This window comes from Dipodomys spectabilis, unplaced genomic scaffold, assembly GCF_019054845.1.
Source record: "Dipodomys spectabilis isolate Male_0828 unplaced genomic scaffold, ASM1905484v1 ptg000227l, whole genome shotgun sequence".
In the NCBI taxonomy this organism is placed as follows: domain Eukaryota; kingdom Metazoa; phylum Chordata; class Mammalia; order Rodentia; family Heteromyidae; genus Dipodomys; species Dipodomys spectabilis.
Window position 1 is genome coordinate 5,788,964 of NW_024870904.1, and position 19,916 is coordinate 5,808,879.

General features: G+C 44.1%; 1 protein-coding gene across 1 annotated transcript in view; it reads left to right on the forward strand.

The window, feature by feature from the left end:
• Positions 1-313: 313 nt before the first annotated feature.
• Larp1 (La ribonucleoprotein 1, translational regulator) overlaps positions 314-19,916 on the forward strand; it is a 104,123-nt gene continuing 84,520 nt past the window's right edge. Inside the window, exon 1 of the mRNA XM_042697612.1 lies at positions 314-452. The gene's annotated coding sequence lies outside the window, so the exon portion shown is untranslated. The remainder of the gene's footprint in view (positions 453-19,916) is intronic.

Genomic DNA, 19,916 nt, shown 5'->3' on the forward strand with positions numbered 1-19,916 from the left:
TCTGGCTGTGTGCCTACCTGAGTCTCTTGCCAGCTCCTCACCTGGCTGCACTCACCTGCTGGGTAAAAAAGTAGGGGGAGCCGTGCTCAGCCAATGAGCTGTGGCAGTTCTCTTAAAGGCACCTAGCAGCTGGCAGGAAAAATAACAGCCTGACAACTGGAGCTCTCTTAAGGGTGCTACGAAAAGCAGCTGTGTAACTGAAGGTAACAATTACCTCCATGACCATCCAATGGCCTCAGGGCTGGGCACTTGGAGTCCTTGAGGCTACTTCTTCAGAGCAGCCTCCATCTCCTTTGCCCAGAGCCAGCTTTCCAGGAGGTTCTCATGCCCACTTGTCCTGGCAAGGTCCCAGGCAGGAAACACGGCGTGGCATTGGCAGCTACTCCCAAGAACGAGGCCACAGGTGAAAGGCAGAAGGCATTCACCTGTCCTGACTCCCTTCTTCAGTTCTGGTGAGTTCTGATACTCTGGTTTCTTAAACCTCAGGACAAAAGGGTATACTGGGAATTTCCTGAGAGGCTTATATATCTCTTGTAACCCTGCTGTGTGACCTTGAGCCACTCACTCCAGCTCTCTGAGCCTCTCCCTGCCCCTTTCTGTATGCCCCATCTGGAAAAGAGAAGAGCTCAGATTTTCATGTGTGTGTCTCCTTTTATGGTTTTCCTGCATTGAACTTGTTTTGAAAATGAATAGATTTATTCCCTGGTTCTGCATTAAATGTGGCCAATCGTTGTTTTCTGGTCAGTAGGAACAAATCCCTAAGCGGAAGCCAGTTGAGCCCGAAGCAAAGAAATATGGAGCTGAGTTTATTGGTAACAAGTTTATCTAGAATTAATATTTGGTTTTCATTTGATCCCCTGAAATATGAGAAATTGGGGACTTACAAGTTTCAGAAAGGGGATCCCAGGTTAAAGACACCCCCTAGATGGGAATTTTTGTGTAATTCATGAGACCCCAGGCAGAAACACTGTCTTTACACCCAAACCTAGCTCTAGTTTCCAGGATGCCATCTCAGGTATGAGTTCATTCTTAAAAGTGGAATCTTTGGCCAGACACCAGCAGCTCATGCCTGTAGTTCTGGCTACTCAGGAGGCTGTGATATGAGGATCAGAGTTCAAAGCCAGCCCAGACAGAAATGACCATAAAACTCTTATCTCCAATAAACTACCAAAAAAAAAAAAAATAGAAGTAGACCTTGTGGCTGAAGTGGTAGAGAACAAAAAGAAGCTCAAGAATATCATCTAGGCCCTGAGTTCAAGCCCCAGGACTGACCAAAAATTAAAAAAAAAAAAAAGTGATGTCTTTGTGCTTGGAAACTTCCTATATACAGCTAGACTGCTTCCAGAAGTCCTTGCATTTGGTTTACCACATATTGGGATAAGGCTGCATAGGGAGACTAATGTCTCCCTCAGGCTTCTACTGGGATATAATCCAGGGGGATGATGGGAACCTGTAGAAGTGAGTTGTTCAAGGCTACCGGCCAGGAATACATGATGAACACAGCCAGACCACACACCTGAGTGTGCAAGGATTAGCTCTGCAAACTCCAGCAGATTGCCTAACCTCTCAGAACTTCACTTTTTCCAGACTGGAATTATAGTTTAGGAATTATGATTTGGGGCCAAATAAAATAGAAAATATTTTATGGAAGCTTAGATGGGCAGATTATTTTAAAGATAAATTCGAAGATTAAAAACACGTTTTTTAGGATTGAGGAGCTTAAGTAATAAAGGTTTTGTGAAATATGACCTTTGGGATAATTATTATGATCTCTGAGAATTGTTAATAACTGCAAAAATGAATGAGTGTCACTGTAATGGATTCTGGCTCATTGTTTAAACTCTTTCACCTTTTATAAAGTATTGCTTAATAAGCCAGGCGCTGGTGGCTCACGCCTGTAATCCTAGCTACTCAGGAGGCTGAGATCTGAGGATCGAGGTTCAAAGCCAGCCCGGGCAGGAGAGACCCTGAGACTCCTATCTCCAATAAACCACCAGAAAACCGGAAGTGGCGCTGTAGCTCAAGTGGTAGAGCGCTCGCCTTGAGCTGAAGAGCTGAGGGACAGCGCCCAGGCCCAGGGTTCAAGCCCCACGACCGACAAAAAAAAAAAAAGTATTGCTTAATAACCCTAGCACAGGGAGGCTGAGGTAGAAGGATTGCAAATTTATTTATTTATTTTATTTTATTTTTTTGGTCCAGTGGTGGGGCCTGAACTCTGGGCCTGGGCGCTGTCCCTCAGCTCTTCAGCTCAAGACTAGCGTTCTACCACTTGAGCCACACCGCCACTTCCAGCTTTTTTCTTTTTGCTTATGTGGTGCTGAGGAATCGAACCCAGGGCCTCAGGCATGCAAGGCAAGCGCTCTACCACTGAGCCACCTTCCCAGCCCCAGGATTGCAAATTTAGAGCTGCACTCCAAGACCTTGTTTATAAACAAAACAAAACACTTATTGAGAGTTATTTGAGATGTAGAATGGACAAAAAGAAGGGGAACAGTTAGTGGTCCATGCTTGTAATATTAGCTAATCAGGAGATTCAGAGCTGAAGATTTCAGCTTGAAAGCCAGCCCAGGCAAAAAAAAAAAAAAAAAAAAAAGTCCCCAAAACTGTTATCCCCAATTAATCAGCAAAAAGCTGATTCGAAATAGAGCTGTGGCTCAAGTGTTAGAATGGAAGCCTTGAGCAAAAAAGCTAAGAAAGGGGTTGGAGGCATGGCTCAAGTGGTAGAGTGCCTGCTGATGAGCATAAAGCGTCAAATAGCAAGTTCAAGTCCCAGTGTCAAATGGATAAAAAGAAAAAGAAAAACGCTAAGCAAGAATACATGGCCTTAAGCCGGGCGCCAGTGCCTCACGCCTGTAATCCTAGCTACTCAGGAGGCTGAGATCTAAGGATCATGGTTCAAAGCCAGCCCGGGCGGGAAAGTCCGTGAGACTCTTATCTCCAATTAACCACCAGAAAACCAGAAGTGGCACAGTGGTTCAAGAGGTAGAGCGCTTGCCTTGAGCTGAAGAGCTCAGGAAGAGCTCCCAAGCCCCATGACCGACACCCCCTCCCCCCGAAAAAAAAAAAGAATGCATGTCCCTGAGTTCAAGCCCCAATTTGGGCACACAGATGCACATACACACAGACAAAGGTGAGGAGGAGTTGATCACCAAGTCATGGAATTTTCTCAGGACTCTTTGGAGGGAAGGCCCAATCCCACCCTGTGGCATCTTGTAGGGAACAGCCTACAGAGCAGAAGATTTTATTTCAACACACACTGTAAGATCTCGTGATGTACTTGACTATAAGTCTCTTCTCTCCTCACATTCCCTTCTGTTTATTATTTGCACAAAGCTCCCATTTTCTCCTTTCCTGTCACTCCCCATGGAAAAAACCAGCCCCGGTGAATGCTGACTTCAAGATTTGTGGCAGCTCCTTCCCTGCAGTGGAGTTGGTGGAACAAGGGGGTAGAATAAAATAGAGACTTGAGGTGGGATTTAGGCAAAAGGTGTGTGTGTGTGTGTGTGTGTGTGTGTGTGTGTGTGTGTGTGTGTGTGTGTTCCGTGCAAATGTATGTACGCATGCATATACATGTGTGCATGCATAAATGTGTAAGTATGACTTACAAGCATTTGCACATGTGTATGTGTAAGAACAAAAGAATTTTGTTTGTGTACCAGTACGAGGGCTTGAATTCTGTGCCTCATGCTCTCCCTTAGCACTCATGGGTGGCTCTCTACTGCTTAAGTTACAGCTCCTCTTCTGGCTTTTTGCTGGTTAATTGGAGGTAAGATTCTCCCAGATTTGTCTGCTTATGCTGGCTTTGGAACTCAATCCTTAAAATCTCAGTCTTTTTCTTTTTTTTTTGTGGTGCCAGTCCTGGGGCTTGAACTCAAAGCCTGGGTGCTGAGCTTTTTTGCTCTAGGATAGCACTCTACCACTTAAACCACAACTTCACTTCTGGTTTTCTGGTGGTTAATTGGAGATGAGAGTCTCATGGATTTCCCTACCTGGGCTGGCTTTGAAGGGCTATTCTCAGATCTCAGCCTCCTGCATAGCTAGAATTATAGGCATGAACCACTGGCAGCCAGCAACAAATGAAATTAAAGTCATAGACTTCTCTGAACCCTGGAGGGTTATCTGAGCCAATTTCCTGCTCTTGAACAAGTTTCTCTTCTAAGCAACACTGGAAAGTTGCAGCAACCCCCAGGGAACACTGCTAAATACTTTTCGTTGGTAACCAGCCTTGGCATCTCAAAATCCTCCCATGGGCAGATGAGAGTGTATGAGTATGTTTGAAAGGGCTGAGCATCAGAATTAACTTCCAGAGGTTGGAGGCGTAGCTCAGTTGACAGAGCTCTAGCCAATGAGCAAAAGTGACAGGTACCAAGTTCCAATTCTAGTCTTGGACCCCCGCCCCCCAACCCCAAAAAGAATTAACTTCTGGGCACACCGAAAAACCAGATCTTGGGGAAAATACAGGTTTGACCTGGATGTACTGGGGTGCTGTGGAGGTTGGTAGTTCCTTCTTTGTGTCACCATGAAACGTAGAGTTAATTTAGTAAAGCAGCTGGGTTATAGAGCACCTATTATGGGTTAGCTATAGTGCTGGGTGTGTATAAACTCATTAAAACATTTAACACTCACAGTAGCCAGATTGGTTTTTTTGTTTTGGTTTGTTGGGGATTTTTTGCTGGTCATAGGGCTTGAACTCACAGCCTAGATGCTGTCCCTGAGCTCTTTTGCTCAAGACTAGTGTGCTACCAATTTGAACCATAGCACCACTTCCAGATTTTCTGGTAGTTAATTGGAGATAAGAGTTTCACAGACTTTCCTGCACAGGCTGACTTTGAACTGTGATCTGAAGATCTCAGCTTCCTGAGGAGCTAGGATTACAGGCATGAGCCACCAGTGCCTGGCATCTTTTTTTAATGTGGCAGTACTAGGACTTGAACTCAGGGCCTCATGCTCTTGCTTGGCTTCTTTGCTAAGGTTGATTGGTAGTCTACCACTTGAGCCACACTTTGAATTCCAAATAGTCAGTTTGTGGTTACTATTTTATTTATTCATTTATTAATGCCAGTCCTGGGATTTGAACATAGTGCCTGGGTGCTATACCTGAGCTCTTTTGCTCAAGACTAGCACTCTATCACTTTGAGCCACAGTTCCACTTCTGGTTTTCTGATGGTTTATTGGAGATAAGCGTCTCATAGACTTTCCTGCCTGGACTGGCTTTGAACCACAATCCTCAGATCTCAGCCTCCTAGTAGCTAGGATTACAGACATGAACCACCAGTGACTGACCTTGTTTTGTGTTTATTTATTGAGGTTTTTTTCTTTTGTTTTTACCAGTCCTGGGGCTTGAACTCAGGGCCTGGGCACTGTGCCTGAGCTGCTTTTGCTCAAAGCTAGCATTCTACCACTTGAGCCACAGTGCCATTTCCAGCTTTTTCTGTTTATGTGGTACTGAGGAATCACACCCAAGGCTTCATGCACGCAGGCAAGCACTCTACCACTAAGCTACATTCTCAGCCTTTTTTAATATTTAAGAATTTAGTTGCTAGCATTTGAAAGTGGGATTATGTACCATAAAAATGTAGATTCTAACTTCTCTTTAAAAATTAGAAAGGAATTGGCCACTGCTGGTTCACTCCTGTAATCCTAGCTACTCAGGATGTGCTGAGATCAGAGGACTAAGGTTCCAAACCATTCCAAGCAGACAAATTTGAGATAGTCATATATGTAATTAACCAGCAAAAAGGCAGATGTAAGGTCTGGCTCAAGTGATAGAGCACCAGCCTTGAGCAAAAAAAAATCTAAGGGAGAGTATGAGACCCTGAGGTCAAGCCCCAATTAAGCACACACACACACACACACACACACACACACACACACCACATCAGAAGAAAGCTCTGGCCCTATAGGTCTGCATTTTCATATGTGAACAGCCAACTTGAAATAATTGTTCATTTCTGCTTTCAAACCAGTCCTATGGGCTCTGTTTGCCAAGTTCCCATTAATTGGCTCCTCCTACTCAGGTCTGTTTCTCATGTATGACCCCAGCCTGGCCCCAGACCTGTGGTTCTTCATCCTCTGAACAATACTGCTTACTTGTAGACCTGGGCTCTGGGTCTAGGCTGACTTGAATTGGCTGTGACATTTCCTAGGCAACTTTCTTTAGCTGTAGGGCAGGTTGCCTACACTCTGACATAGCCCCTTTGGTGTCAACTGTATAGGCTAGGGAGAATTCACACACGTGTAGTAGTACATTTACCTCTTGGCCACCTAGCTGTGTGTGATGACCATCTGTAGATTACACCAGGATCAGCCAATGTTTGTTGTTCATTCTTTGCTGCCATCCTTGTCTTATGGTCCTTGTAGCATAGGACACTTAGGGACAGAAAGGGTTTGGTGGCTCCAACTCTGGTAGAATGTCACTTTGATAAAAGAGGCTGACCTCCATCCACTGCTTTCATTCATCCTGTGCTAGGAGGCCTGAGTATGCCATGGTGAGCAACCAAGTATCCTATTGTTAGGTCTGTACACACACACACACACACACACACACACACACACACACACACACACACTGATAGGTCAGAGCCTTCTTCATAGATTTTCACCCAGTATCTTACTTCTAAGACACCATCTGTAGAACCCTGGGCCATCAGAGATGGAATCAGGGTTAGGGACTGAGATGTAAACCCTCTCCTGCAATCATAGCAAATAGATTTCACTTCATTTGCCGTTTCTGATTAATCAAATATGTTGCACCACCTATGGAATGAGCAAACTATCAGCTGGGTGCCGGTGGCTCACACCTATAATCCTAGCTACTCAGAAGGCTGAGATCTGAGGATCCCCCTTGAAAGCCAGCCCAGGCAAAAAAGTCTGTGAGACTTTGATCTCACCAAAAAGCCAGAAATAGAGCTGTGGCTCAAATGGTAAAGAGCCAACCTCAAGCAAAAAACAAAAAACAAAAAAAAAACTAAGGGAGAACACCCAGGCCCCGAGGTCAAGCTCCAGGACAGGCACCAAATAAATAAGTATAAATGAATGAATGAGTGAATGAATGGATGAATGAATGAATGAATGAATAAAGTGAAAGAGCAGACTATCAGACACAGCAGTATGCATGCAAGGTATATGCATGCAAGGTATACGCTATGCTATCCATGAGTTGGTCAAGGTGTTCATTATGCGGATATGAAGGGTGATCTAAGAAAGGAAATAGACTTGCCCAAAGTCACACAAGCAAGCCAAGACAGAGGCAATCCAGAAGCAAGACCTTGCTTGACCTTGAGGCCAGCCATTGCTACTTCTGCTAGAGTTGCTCAAAGAAGCAAACTAAGACTAAGAAGAAGGACCCAAGCAAGACTGGTCCCAGGAATCTTGGGAGGACTGGCTGAGGCAGGGGCTGAAGAATTCAGTTCTGTGCCACTATATTGAGCCCTGCCAGCCTGGACTGCTGGCTTCTGCTCCACTTCTCAGAGTCCCTTTGCTCCTGCCCCAGTTTCCTGTCTCATTTTCCTTGGGCTGAGAGCACACATTGGAGCATTCGGGGCCTCCCGGGATCCCAGCCCTAAATACCCTCTTTTGGCAGCCGTTACCTAGCTCCTTAGCACTCAAGTCTTCAGAAGGAGAAGGCCTAGGAGAGAAGCTCTTAACTGTATTGATGCCATAAACCCTCTGGGAACTTGGTGAAGCTATAGAGCCCTTCCCAGAACCTTTTAAATACATAAAATAAAATATATAGAACAACACATACTGAAATATATAGCATATTATTAATAAATTAAAAATGAGGTCTAATGGCACCATAACTATTGTAATTTGTTTTCTTGCTTTTTTTTTTTTTTAATTTGGTGCTGGTACTGGGGCTTACAGTCAAAGCCTGGGCATTTATTTTTTGCTCAAGGTTGGCACTCTACCACTTGAACCACACTTCCATTTCTGGCTTTTTTTTTTTGGTGGTTCATTGGAGATAAAAGTCTCCTGGACTTTCCTGCTCAGACTGGCTTTGACCTTTGATCCTCAGATCTCAGCCTCCTGAGTAGTTAGGGTAACAGGTATAAACCACCTGGCTAATTATTGTAATTTTTAAGTAATGCTTAGCATGAATGACATTTTATTTATTTATTTTTATTTATTTATTTTTTGGTCCAGTCGTGGGGCCTGAACTCTGGGCCTGGGCGCTGTCCCTCAGCACTTCAGCTCAGGGCTAGCGCTCTACCACTTGAGCCACAGCGCCACTTCCGGCTTTTTTCTTATGTGGTGCTGAGGAATCGAACCCAGGGCCTCAGGCATGCAAGGCAAGCGCTCTACCACTGAGCCACCTTCCCAGCCCCTGAATGACATTTTAAGAGACCTGCAACTGGCTACAGTATGATCTGAAAGTATCTGTGATTTTTTTGGTGACAGTTACAGGGACTGCCAGTACTACTGCCATTCACGGCTTATAATCCTAATGGAACAAAATGTTTGACTTGAGTTAGAAATTAGAGGAAAAAAATAAGTATGGAATGTTTCCTATCTGAAGTCAGAGATACCCTGAATTCTATCTGTGGATAGAATTGGATGAAGACAAGTCTGCTTGTACAGTGCTTTACAAACTGTCAGCCATGGAGAACTGAGGATTCTGGAAGAGTTGTAGAGGCTGTCAAATAGGAGCATAGGCAGGCTGGGCAAATGTTCATGCACATGGCCTTGGATCCCACCACCTCTGCTTCAGTATGAGTAGATCCTCTCCTTTCCTCTCCTTCCTGTCTCTTTCTGGGGTCCTCCTCCCCCACCTCTCTCCTCTCCTTCCTTGCTTTTTTATGAGACAAGCTATCACAGTGCAGTCCAGCCTGGCCTGGCACTTGCTATGTAGCTCAGATTGGCTTTACTTGTCTGTTTCTCTCTGTGGTCCAGTCTATCTTTTGTGTGTATGTGTGTGTGTGTGTGTGCTGGTCCTGGGCTTGAACTCAGGGCTTAGGCATTGTCCCTGAACTTTTTGGCTCAAAACTGGTATCTATCACTTGAGCCACAGCTCCACTTCAGGCTTTTGGTAGTTACTTTAAGGTAAGAATCTCAGAGTTTTTCCTGCCTGAGTCGGCTTCAAACTGTCATCCTCAGATGCTCAAATCTCAGCCTCCCGAGTAGCTAGGATTACAGGTGTGAGCCACCATGATCCACTAGCACTGTTTGTTTGCTTTTGTTCTGGCACTAGGGCTTAAACTCAGGGTCTGGATGCTGTCCCTGAACTCTACCACTTTGAAACACAGCTTCACTTTTGGCACTTAATTGAAAATAAGAGTCCTAGGGACTTTCCTATCTGGGCTGGCTTTGAACCTTAATCCTCAGATCTCAGCCCCCTGAGTAGCTAGGATTCCAGGCATGAGCCATCAGTGCCCAGCTTCTAAAACATATTCTGACCACAAATTTTGACCATATACTTCTTCTGCAAGATCCTTAGTGTTTCCTCAGTGCCCCCAGATCCACAACCAGCCTCTCCAGAGTACAATCTACTGTCCTTATGACCTGCCTCAGCCTCCTCACACTTCCCTTTACCTACTTCTGCCAAGAGGCTGCTTTTGCCAAGTCCTCCTCTAAGGAGCTCTGACCAGAAGAGAAGATTGGGGAAACTGGGAATGCTGATCTCTGGAAAGCTAGTGTGGTGGCCAGGGGTAAGCTGAACACACAGAGGACTCAGAGGAATTCGGTTGACAGAGAGAGGGAACAGGCGTGGCTCTGTCCGGCCAGCTGGGCTATTTTCAGAGGCCAGGCCACATAACCCATGGAAGAAAACAGCAATCACCTTCACAGTCAGGAGGAGCCAGCCATTTGTCATGCTTTTCCAAACCAGTTCATCAAGGATACGGCCAGGCTGTGGGGGTAGTGCTCGTAATCTCTGATCATGGAGCTCAGAGATTTAACTTCAAGTTATAATCCTCTCTGCTTCAGACAGGAAGATAAAGTCTACAATAGGAGAGTAACTACCCAAAGTCACCGTGAGTTTGAGGTCTGAGTTTGGGCTGTTAGCTTGAACTCTGGGCCTGGGAGCTGTCCCCTGGGCTTTTCAGCTCAGGGCAAGCACTCTACCACTTAAGCCACAGCACCACTTCTGGTTTTCTGGTGGTTAATTAGAGATAAGAGTCTCACAGACTTTCTTACCCAGGCTGGCTTTGAATTGCCATCCTTAGATCTCAGACTCTTGAGTAGCTAGGATTACAGGAGTGAGCCACCGGTGCCCAGCTGATCTTATTATTGTTGCATTATTAGCATTACTATTGTTTTTTTTTTTTTTTTGGTGTCAGTCCTAGGGCTTGAACTCAGGGGCTGGAGGCTGTTTCTGAGCTTTTTTTTTTTTTTTCTTTTTGCCAGTCCTTGGACTTGAACTCAGGGCCTAGGCACTGTCCCTGAGCTTCTTTTGCTCAAGGCTAGCACTCTACCACTTGAGCCACAGTGTCACTTCTGGGGCTTTTTCAGTTTATATGGTGCTGAGGAATTGAACCCAGAGCTTTGTGCGTGCTAGTCAAGCACTCTACCACTAAGCCACTCCCAGTCCCGCCCCCCCCCCCGCCCCCCCACGGCCCTCTGAGCCTTTTGTTTTGCTCAAGGCTAGCACTTTTCCACTTGAACCACAGTTCTACTTGCAGCTTTCTGGTGATTAATTTGGAGGTAAGAGTCTCACAGACTATTCTGCATGGGCTAGCTCTGAACGTGGGTCCTCAGAGCTCAGCATCCTGAATAGTGAGGATTACAGGCAGGAGCTATTGGCACCTGGCTAACAATCTGATTTGTTTTCTCAGTCTTCATATTCTGGGCTCAGTACTCCTGGATTCTTAGTAAGAGACTGGGCAACTAGGAATGATTTGCCAAAAGTAGGTTAGTGTATTATGCTCCCTTGAGAGTTCTGGCTCTTACCAGAGATTTTTTTTTTTAACACTTTAACCAAAGATTCCAGCTAAGGGCATGTGACAGGTGTACGAAGACACAGTGGCCTGAAGCCATGAGTGTCCAGGTGGAGTCCAGAGCAGCTGGAAGCCTCCAGGCTCCTAAAAACACATTCAGGCTTCAGACATTCTTGTAAGTTTAGCACCTGTGTGTTCAAGTGCTACACTGTGAAGGGGGAAAGTTGAGAAATAGCATCAACACCAAAATATGAATAATATTAGGGGTACTAAAATCTGAGGGAGGGGCTGGGAAGGTGGCTCAGTGGTAGAGCACTTGCCTTGCATGCCTGAGGCCCTGGGTTTGATTCCTCAGCACCACATAAGCAAAAAGAAAAAAGCGGGAAGTGGCATTGTGGCTCAAGTGGTAGAGCGCTAGCTTTGAGCTGAAGAGCTGAGGGATAGCGCCCAGGCCCAGAGTTCAGGCCCCACGACCAGACCCCCCCCCCAAAAAAAGAAATGTACTCCCTACATAACTTATGTAACTGTAACCCCCTCTCTACATCACCTTGACAATAAAATTAAATTTAAAAAAAAAGAGGGACCCTATATTGTGTCTCATTCAGTCTTTCAAACAGTGGGGTTAGTAGAAAATAATCCAAGTCAGGGAAATTAAGGAGCTTAAACCAAGGATTCTGCAACTAGGAAATAGTGGACTTGGAATATAAATCTAAGCCTGGCTCTCTCTGGGCTCTCAACTACTCTGCTCCTCACATCTCAGCTTCCTGAGTACCTACGATTACAGGTGTGAGCTAACCTGTACCCAGCTGGGGTAGGTATTTTGGGTCTTGTCTGAAGGAAGCACAGGTCCTTTCCAGGAAGGGCAAACTGATGACAAAGCATTGATTACTGTGGTCCTCTGCAACTCATCAAAAAGAAAGCTGCTAATTCTCCCATAATTCCTATGTACAGATGCAGCTATCCTGACAAGCAGTTTGCGTGTGTGTGTGTGTGTGTGTGTGTGTGTGTGTGTGTGTGTGTGTGTGTGTGTGTGTGTTATGGACTTTCTTGCCCTGACTGGGTTTGAACCATAATACTCAGACCTCAGCCTCCTGAGTAGTTAGAATTTATAGGTGTGACCTACTGGTGCTGACATAAGAATGTCACCTAATAGGCTGGGAAGGTGGCTCAGTGGTAGAGTGCTTGCCTCGCAAGCATGAGAACCTGGGTTCGATTCTTCAGCACTACATAAGCAGAAAAGGCCGGAAGTGGTACTGTGGCTTAAGTGGTAGAGCGCTAGCCTTGAGCTGAAAAGCATAAGAATGTTACCTAAGACACCACAATCATAAAGAATAGAAAACAGACCGGTTTGATTGCAACACTGGTATTTTAATCCTTTATACAAACACTGCAATCCACAATTTAGAGATGAAGACCAACTACTTGGGGCTGGGAATGTAGCTTAGTGGTAGAGTGCTTGCCTAGTGTGCATGAAGTCCTGTGTTCAATTCCTCAGTTCACATAAACAGAAAAGGCCAGGAATGGTGCTGCAGTTCAAGTGGTAGAGTGCTAGCCTCGAGCAAAAGAAGTTCAGGGACAGTGCCCAGACCTGAGCTTTGCCCAGGAGTGGCAAAAACAACAAGTACTACTACTACTAAGACTACTACTTTATTTGCTCATAATCCTAAGGTTTGCTACTTTTACCTGTGCTCAGCTAAACAGTTCTCTTGTTCATCTTGTGTAGGGAGGTTGACTGGGAGTGATGGTTCACAATGACCTGCGCTTTAGTGATTAATTGTCTTATCCCCCAAAGTTGCCTTTTTAGTTTGCTCCATTAAAAGGGATCTAGAAGGCCAAGGTACTGGTGACTCAAGCCTGTAATCTTAGCTCTACTCAGGAGGCTGAGCTCTATAGATCACAGTTCAAAGCCAGCTGGGGCAGAAAGTCCAGGAGAATCTTTTCACGAATTAACTACCAGAAAACCAGAAGTGGTGCTGTGGCTCAAAGTGGTAGAGTGCTAACCTTGTGCAAAAGTGTTCAAGGACAGAGCCCAGGCCCTGAGTTCAAGCCCCATGGCCAACAAAAATAAAATTAGAATTAAAAAAAAATAAAAGTTACATTCTTATTTATCTCTGGCACATGGATAGATTTTTCTGTCAGTAATTAATGTGTTACGTAGAACATATGTAGAAAAGTCGATCAATTATGAATAATTTTCACCAAATGTTTGTGCTTTTGAAACCTATATCTAGATGTACCTTCTACCAATTATTAGTCACCTCAGGCTAAGCACTAGTCAAACTGCTTGTAGCACAGGTTAATTTTACATGGTTTAGCATTTTCTTCCTTTTTTTTTTGTCCTGGTACCAGGGCTTGAACTCAGGAGCTCGTCACTGTCCTTGAGCTTTTTTGCTTAAGACCAGCACTCTACCCCTTGAGCAATGACTTCATTTTTAGCTTTTTTAATGATTAATTGGATATAAGAATCTCACAGACTTTCCTGCCTCGGTTGGCTTTGAGCCACAATCTTCAAGGGTCAGCCTCCTGAGTAGCTAAGATTACAGGTGTAAGCCACCAGAACCCAGCTTAATTTTTAGTTTTGAACATACTGCAGTTTACCCATTTTGTTGGGTTGTTTCCACTTCAACGCTATTACTCAAAACTTCTACTTACATATGACACCAGGTGAACATACATGTACATTTCTCTTGGTTGCTCCTAAGAGGAGAATTAGTGATTTATGAATTCTTCTTATAGTATGTTAAAACTTTTTAAAATATCAAAATATCAAATAATATGTTCAGGTTAATTCGAGAAAGGACAAAAAGAAAAACTGTATAATGGTTTACAGAATAATATTGCGAGAGAGAGAGAGAGAGAGAGAGAGAGAGAGATTATTGACATGGGCTAGGCACCAGTGGCTTACACTTATAAGCTTAGCTACTTAAGAGGCTGAGATTTGGAGGACTGCAATCCAAAGCCAGCCTGGGAAGGAAAGTAGGTAAGACTCCAGCTCTAAGCCAAGCTGGAGATGTGACTCATATGGTAAAGTACAAGCTGTGAGCAAGCAAGCAAGCAGAACAAGAGGGAAAACCACTGAGTTCAAGGCCAGAAATCAGAAGAAAAGAAAATGTTGGCATGGTTGATAGGTTAAAAAAAAAAAAAAAGAAGAAGTGACTTTTCCTCTTGACATTCTGTATTTTCTAATAATAGTATCAAAACAATAGATTGTATTTGTAACAAAAGACACATTTAATCCTATTGATCTCCTGTCAGGTTCAAAATGTCATGTCCCCTCAAGTTACTCTAACATACCTCTGAGTACTATAGCCAGCCAGTGTCTTATCTTGATCTAGACAAAACCACACTAGACCACACTGTCATGTCTAAGAAAGTGCTCTCAAAAACATCTGATCTGCTGGGCGCAGGTGGTTCATGCCTGTAATCCCAGCTACTCAGGAGGCTGCGATCTGAGGATCCAGGTTCAAAGCCAGCCCGGGGAAGGAAAGTCCATGAGACTTTTATCTCCAATTAACTACCAGGAAACCAGAAGTGGAGCTGTGGCTCAAAGTGGTAGAGCACTAGCCTTGAGCAAAAAGAGCTCAGAGACAGCAGCCCTGAGTTCAATCCCATGACAAAAAAAAAAATTCTGACTGGGAATGTGGCTTAGTGGCAAAGTACTTGTCTAGCATACATGAAACCCTGGGTTTGATTCCTCAGTACCACATAAACAAAAAAAGCTGGAAATGGTACTGTGGCTCAAGTGGTAGAGTGCTAGTCTTGAGCAAAAGCAGCTCAGGGACAGTGCCCAGGCTCTGAGTTCAAACCCCAGGACTGGCAAAAATAAAAAATAAAATATGATATTTCTCCTACAACCACAGATGTTTCATTAACAGCTCACTTTTCTTAAAAGAGTCACTTAAAAAAGAAAAAGTCATTTTGTCATTAAGAGGGATAAGAGGCCAGAAGCCAGTGTCTTATGCCTGTAATCCTGGTTACTTGGGAGGCTGAGATCTAGGATCATGGTTCAAAGCCAGCCCAGATAGGAAAACTTGTGAGACTCATTTCCCCCCTCCACCAGCCACCCTCCCTACCCGCGCCCCCCCTCCCCCGCCCGGGTCAGTCATGGGGCCTAAACTCTGGGCCTGGGCACTGTCCCTCAGCTCTTCAGCTCAAAGCTAGCACTCTACCACTTGAGCCAAAGTGCCACTTGCGGCTTTTTCTGCTTTTGTGGTGCAGAGGAATCGAACCCGGGGCCTCATGTGTGCAAGGCAAGCACTCTACCACTGAACCACCTTCCCAGCTTCGTGAGACTCTTTATCTTCAATTAACCACCAAAAAGAGCTGTAGCTCAAGTGGTACAGCACTGTCCTTCAGTGAAAAAGCTAAGGGACAGAGCCTAGGCTCTGAGTTCAAGTCACAGTATTGGCACACAGAGAGAGAAAGAGAGGAATCTGATAGCAGATTACTCCCTCCTTATTTACATTGGAAACTCCTGATGTTGAAAAAGTTTAAGCAACAGGCTGTCACCCAGAAGATTTTTGATAATGACATTCTAAACAGACCATTCAAGAGAGAAAAATCCACTGCAAGCCATATAACCTACTCAAGGCATTCTGAGCAGAGCAATGAGGCAATGGTGTAGATTGAGGGAAAAACCAAATATTTGGAAATCTCAGTCTTGCACTACCACTGTGTAACTTTCAGCAAGTTAATTTACCTCTCTGAAAGTTGGTTTTCTACCAGTCCCATTGGAGGAACAAGAGTCCTGATTCCCAAGACAGTAAATTGAATTGTGTTTGTGGGGGCGGGAGGCGGGGGTACTCATGCATGCAAACCTACACACTTGTGCCAAAACTGAGGCTTGAACTTAGGGCCTGGGTGCTGTCCTTTAGCTTTTTGGTCAAGGCTAATGATCTACCACTTGAACCACAGCTCCACTTCCAGCTTTTTTGGTGCTTAACTGCAGATAAGAGTCCCATGGACTTTCCTGCTTTGGCTAGCTTCAAACCGTGATCCTCATACTTCAGCCTCCTGAGTAGCTATAAGCCACTGATGCCTGTTTAGGACAGAAAATCATTCCTTGCTATCCTTTCTAGCTCTTTGTTCAAATTTCTCTAGTTCAGATCTACTCATGTGTCTGGTAGGCATAATATTCATCCCACAGGCAATTTTCTTAATTCCAAAGGGGAAAGAATTTTAATTATCTTCTTAACCCATAGACTTTGTCTGTAGCTATGGTTGTGATATATATTTAAATAATCCGTAAGACTCTCAGAGCTCCTCAGAGGTAGAAATGGCTGCATACAATGTGTTAATTACACGCATAACCATTCTTTTGAGATAAGTAACATGATCTCAGTTATTACTGTCCTGGGTACAATTTCATAGTCCCAGCCCTCTCAGGATTCCCGGGGTTATCTCATTCATTGGCTCTGTCTAGAGCCATGGAATGGTACCCAGTTTGAGATTTCTAGATGTTGGCTCTCTGTCTTATCTTGAAACAAATACTATGTACGACAGTCATCACAAAATTGATAAAAGTGAAATTGTATAGATGGATATCTTTCTGTGCCCACACTGTGACTCAAACTCAATTTTTAACACTTTCACTCATTGGCTGGCACTCTATCACCTGAACCATGCCTACAACCCTAGAATCATATTTTTGAGGCGTTATTTTGTGTATAATACAAAAACATAGCTAACTTTAAGAAAATAATGGTAATTTTTAATGTAGAGCAAGACAGTTGGGCTTTTCACAGATTTGCTCCTGTTACTGTCCTTTCAGTTAAGTAAAATTATTAAACCTGTTATCATTAAATATGTCTTCCATGGGCTCATGCCTTAATCCCTTGGTCTCCAAATGCTGCTGCTATTTTGGAGCTTCTGGAAACTTTAGGAGGTGAGGCATTAGCTGGAAGAAGTAAGTCCTCTCCTTTTTTTCCTCCTCCTCCTCCTCTTTTTCCTCCTCCTCTTTCTCTCTCTTTCTCTCTTTCTGTCTCTCTCTCTCTCTGTGTCTCAGTTTCTCTGTGTCTCTCTCTCTCTTTCTACTTCCTGTCTACCATGAGGTACTCATTCTCTATCACATTCTGTGCCACGATGCTCTGCCCTACCATGGCCCAGAACCAACACAAATATTATGATCTGCAACTATGAGTCAAAATAAATCCTTCTTTGCCCAAAGCTAACCTTGGACCATAACCTTGGACCATAATCCTCTATTTAGGTATGAGCCATAGGTACAGCCATAGATATAAAGTCACAGGTATGAGCCACATTTCTAGTTTATTCTCTATAAATTTAATTACTTTAGATATCTCATGTAAGTAGAATCATACAATATTTTTTGTATGCTAGTACTGGGAGTTCAAACTCAGGGCCTAGACACTAACCCTTACTTTTTTTTACTCAAGGCTAGTGTTCTACCACTCAAGCCACAACTCGACTTCCATTTTTTGGTAATTAATTGGAGATACAAATCTTACAAACTTTCCTGCCCATGCTAACTTTAAACCATGATCCTCAGATTTTATCTTCCTGAGTAGTTAGGATTACAGGCATAAGCCACCAAGCAGCCACTTTCTCCTTTTTAGAGCATCTCCCCCAAGATACCACTCCCAGATCTCTGTCTCCGTCTGTCTCTCTCCTTTTCCTTTTTTTCATCTCTTTATCTCCTTTCTTCCACTTTATTTTTTCATGTCAGAAATTAAGTTCAAGGCCTCACACTTGTCAAGCAAACAGAACTATAACTCTAGCTTCCATTTTTACCAATATTTTAAAAATGGAAGCCAGGCACCAGTGGCTCACACCTGTAATCCTAGCTAATCAGGAGGCTGAGATCTGAGGATACTGTTTTGAGGCCATACTGACCAGAAAAGTTCATGAGATTCTTCCCTTCAATTAACTACCAAAAACCCAGAAATGGAGAGGTGGCTCGAGTGGTATTGTTCCAGCGTTGAGTGAAAAAGCTAAGCAAGAGTACACAGCCCTGAGTTCAAGCCCTAGTACTGTCATTAAAAAAAGAAAAAAGAAAGGAAAGGAAAGGAAGAAAAGGACAAACAAAAACTCTTCTCATTGGTTTTGTTCCAATACATAAACAAAGGAAGAGTCTAATAGGATTAGCTTCAAATTCACAGCAAGTACCAAAACCACATGTTATCCCAAATAAGTTGGTTGACTTAGTTGTTTTTCTGGGTTTGTTGTTGTTTTTTGTGGTCGTGGGCCTGAACTCAGGGCCTGGGCACTGTCCTTCAGTTCTTCAGCTCAAGGCTAGCACTCTACCACTTGAGCCACAGTGCCACTTTGGCTTTTCAGTGGTTAATTGGAGATAAGAGTCTCATGGACTTTCGTGCCCAGGATGGCTTTGAACTGTGATCCTCAGATTTCAGCCTCCAGAGTAGCTAGGATTATAGGCATGAGTCACCAGCCTATACCAGGTTTATTTTTTGTTTTGGGGAGGTTTTTTGCTGGTTAATTGGAGATGAGTCTCACAGAGTTTGCTGCTCAAACTATCTTTGAACTGCAATCCTTGGATCTCAGTCTCCAGCCTCCTGATATCCAGAATTACAGGCGTAAGCCACTGTGCTTGGCCTGAAGCCCATTTATTACTTTTAGAGGCATATTTAAAGCTCCCACGGCTCTCAGCAGCACCCCACTCAATCACTTCATTTCACCCATGAAGCTATAGAAGCCAGACTGAAAAGACTTGTCAAAGGCCACACAACATTCGTTAAATATCAAATGCTTATTGAGCCAAGGTTGTCACAGGGCAAAGGGAAAGGTAAGCAAAATAGGCACAAGCTCTAGTCTCCTACATCTTATATGCTACAGAAACTGAAAGTCAAGCAGGAAGCTAAGCACAAACCTAGATTGTGATCTGGGCTTTGGAGAACATATAGTACTTTTGTTGATCAACTCCATATAAAAAAGGGCTATTTAAGCTGAGCCAGAAGGTTAAGAAGTATATGAAATAAGGGGGTGGAGACATGGCTTAGTTGGCAGAGCACTAGCCAATGAGCCAATGGGTCAGGCACTGAGTACAAGCCCCCAAATCACACCTAAGTTTATTTATTTATTTATTTTATTTATTTTTTGTCGGTCATGGGGCCTGAACTCTGGGCCTGGTTGCTGTCCCTCAGCTCTTCTACCACTTGAGCCACAGCACCACTTCCAGCTTTTTTCTGCTTATATAGTGCTAAAGAATCGAACCCAGGGCCTCATGCCTGCAAGGCAAGCACTGTACCACTGAGCCACCTTCCCAGCCCTAAAAAAAAAAATTTTTTTTTAAAGAAACGTTAGGGTGTGAGTTTGATTGAGAACATTGTGTGTATATATGGAAATGTTACAATGAAATTCCTTCTAACACAACTAATATATGCTATTTTTTTTAAAAAAATCTTAAAAAAAAAAAAAAGAAAGCCTTGAAACCAGATGGTGGTGGCTCATATCTGTAATCCTAACTACTCAGGAGGCTGAGATCTGAGGATCATAGTTCCAAGCCAGCCCAAGGAGGAAAGTCTGTGAGACATTTATCTCCAATTAGCCACCAAAAAGTCAGGAATGGAGATATGGTTCAAGTGGTAGAGCACAAGCTTTGAGCCAATAAGCTAAGGGCCAGTGCCTCTGCCCTGAGTTTAAGCCCCAGTATTGGTGCGTGCGCCTGCGTGTGCATACGCGTGCGCACACACACACACACACACTTAAAACACAGTACAAGCCTTACGTTCGAACCCCAGTACTACAAGAAGAAAGAAAGAAAGAGAGAAAGAATGAAAGAAAGAGAGGGGGAGGGAGGGAGGGAGGAAGGGAGGGAGGGAGGAAGGGAGGGAGGGAGGAAAGGAGGAAGGGAGGAAGGGAGGAAGGGAGGAAGGAAGGAAGGAAGGAAGGAAGGAAGGAAGGAAGGAAGGAAGGAAGGAAGGAAGGAAGGAAGGAAGGAAGGAAGGGAAGAGAAGAAAGCCAGCCAGGTGCCAGTGGCTCACACCTATAATCTTAGCTACTCAGGAGGCTGAGATCTGAGGATTGCTGTTCAAAGCCAGCCTGGGCAGGAAAGTCCTTGAGACT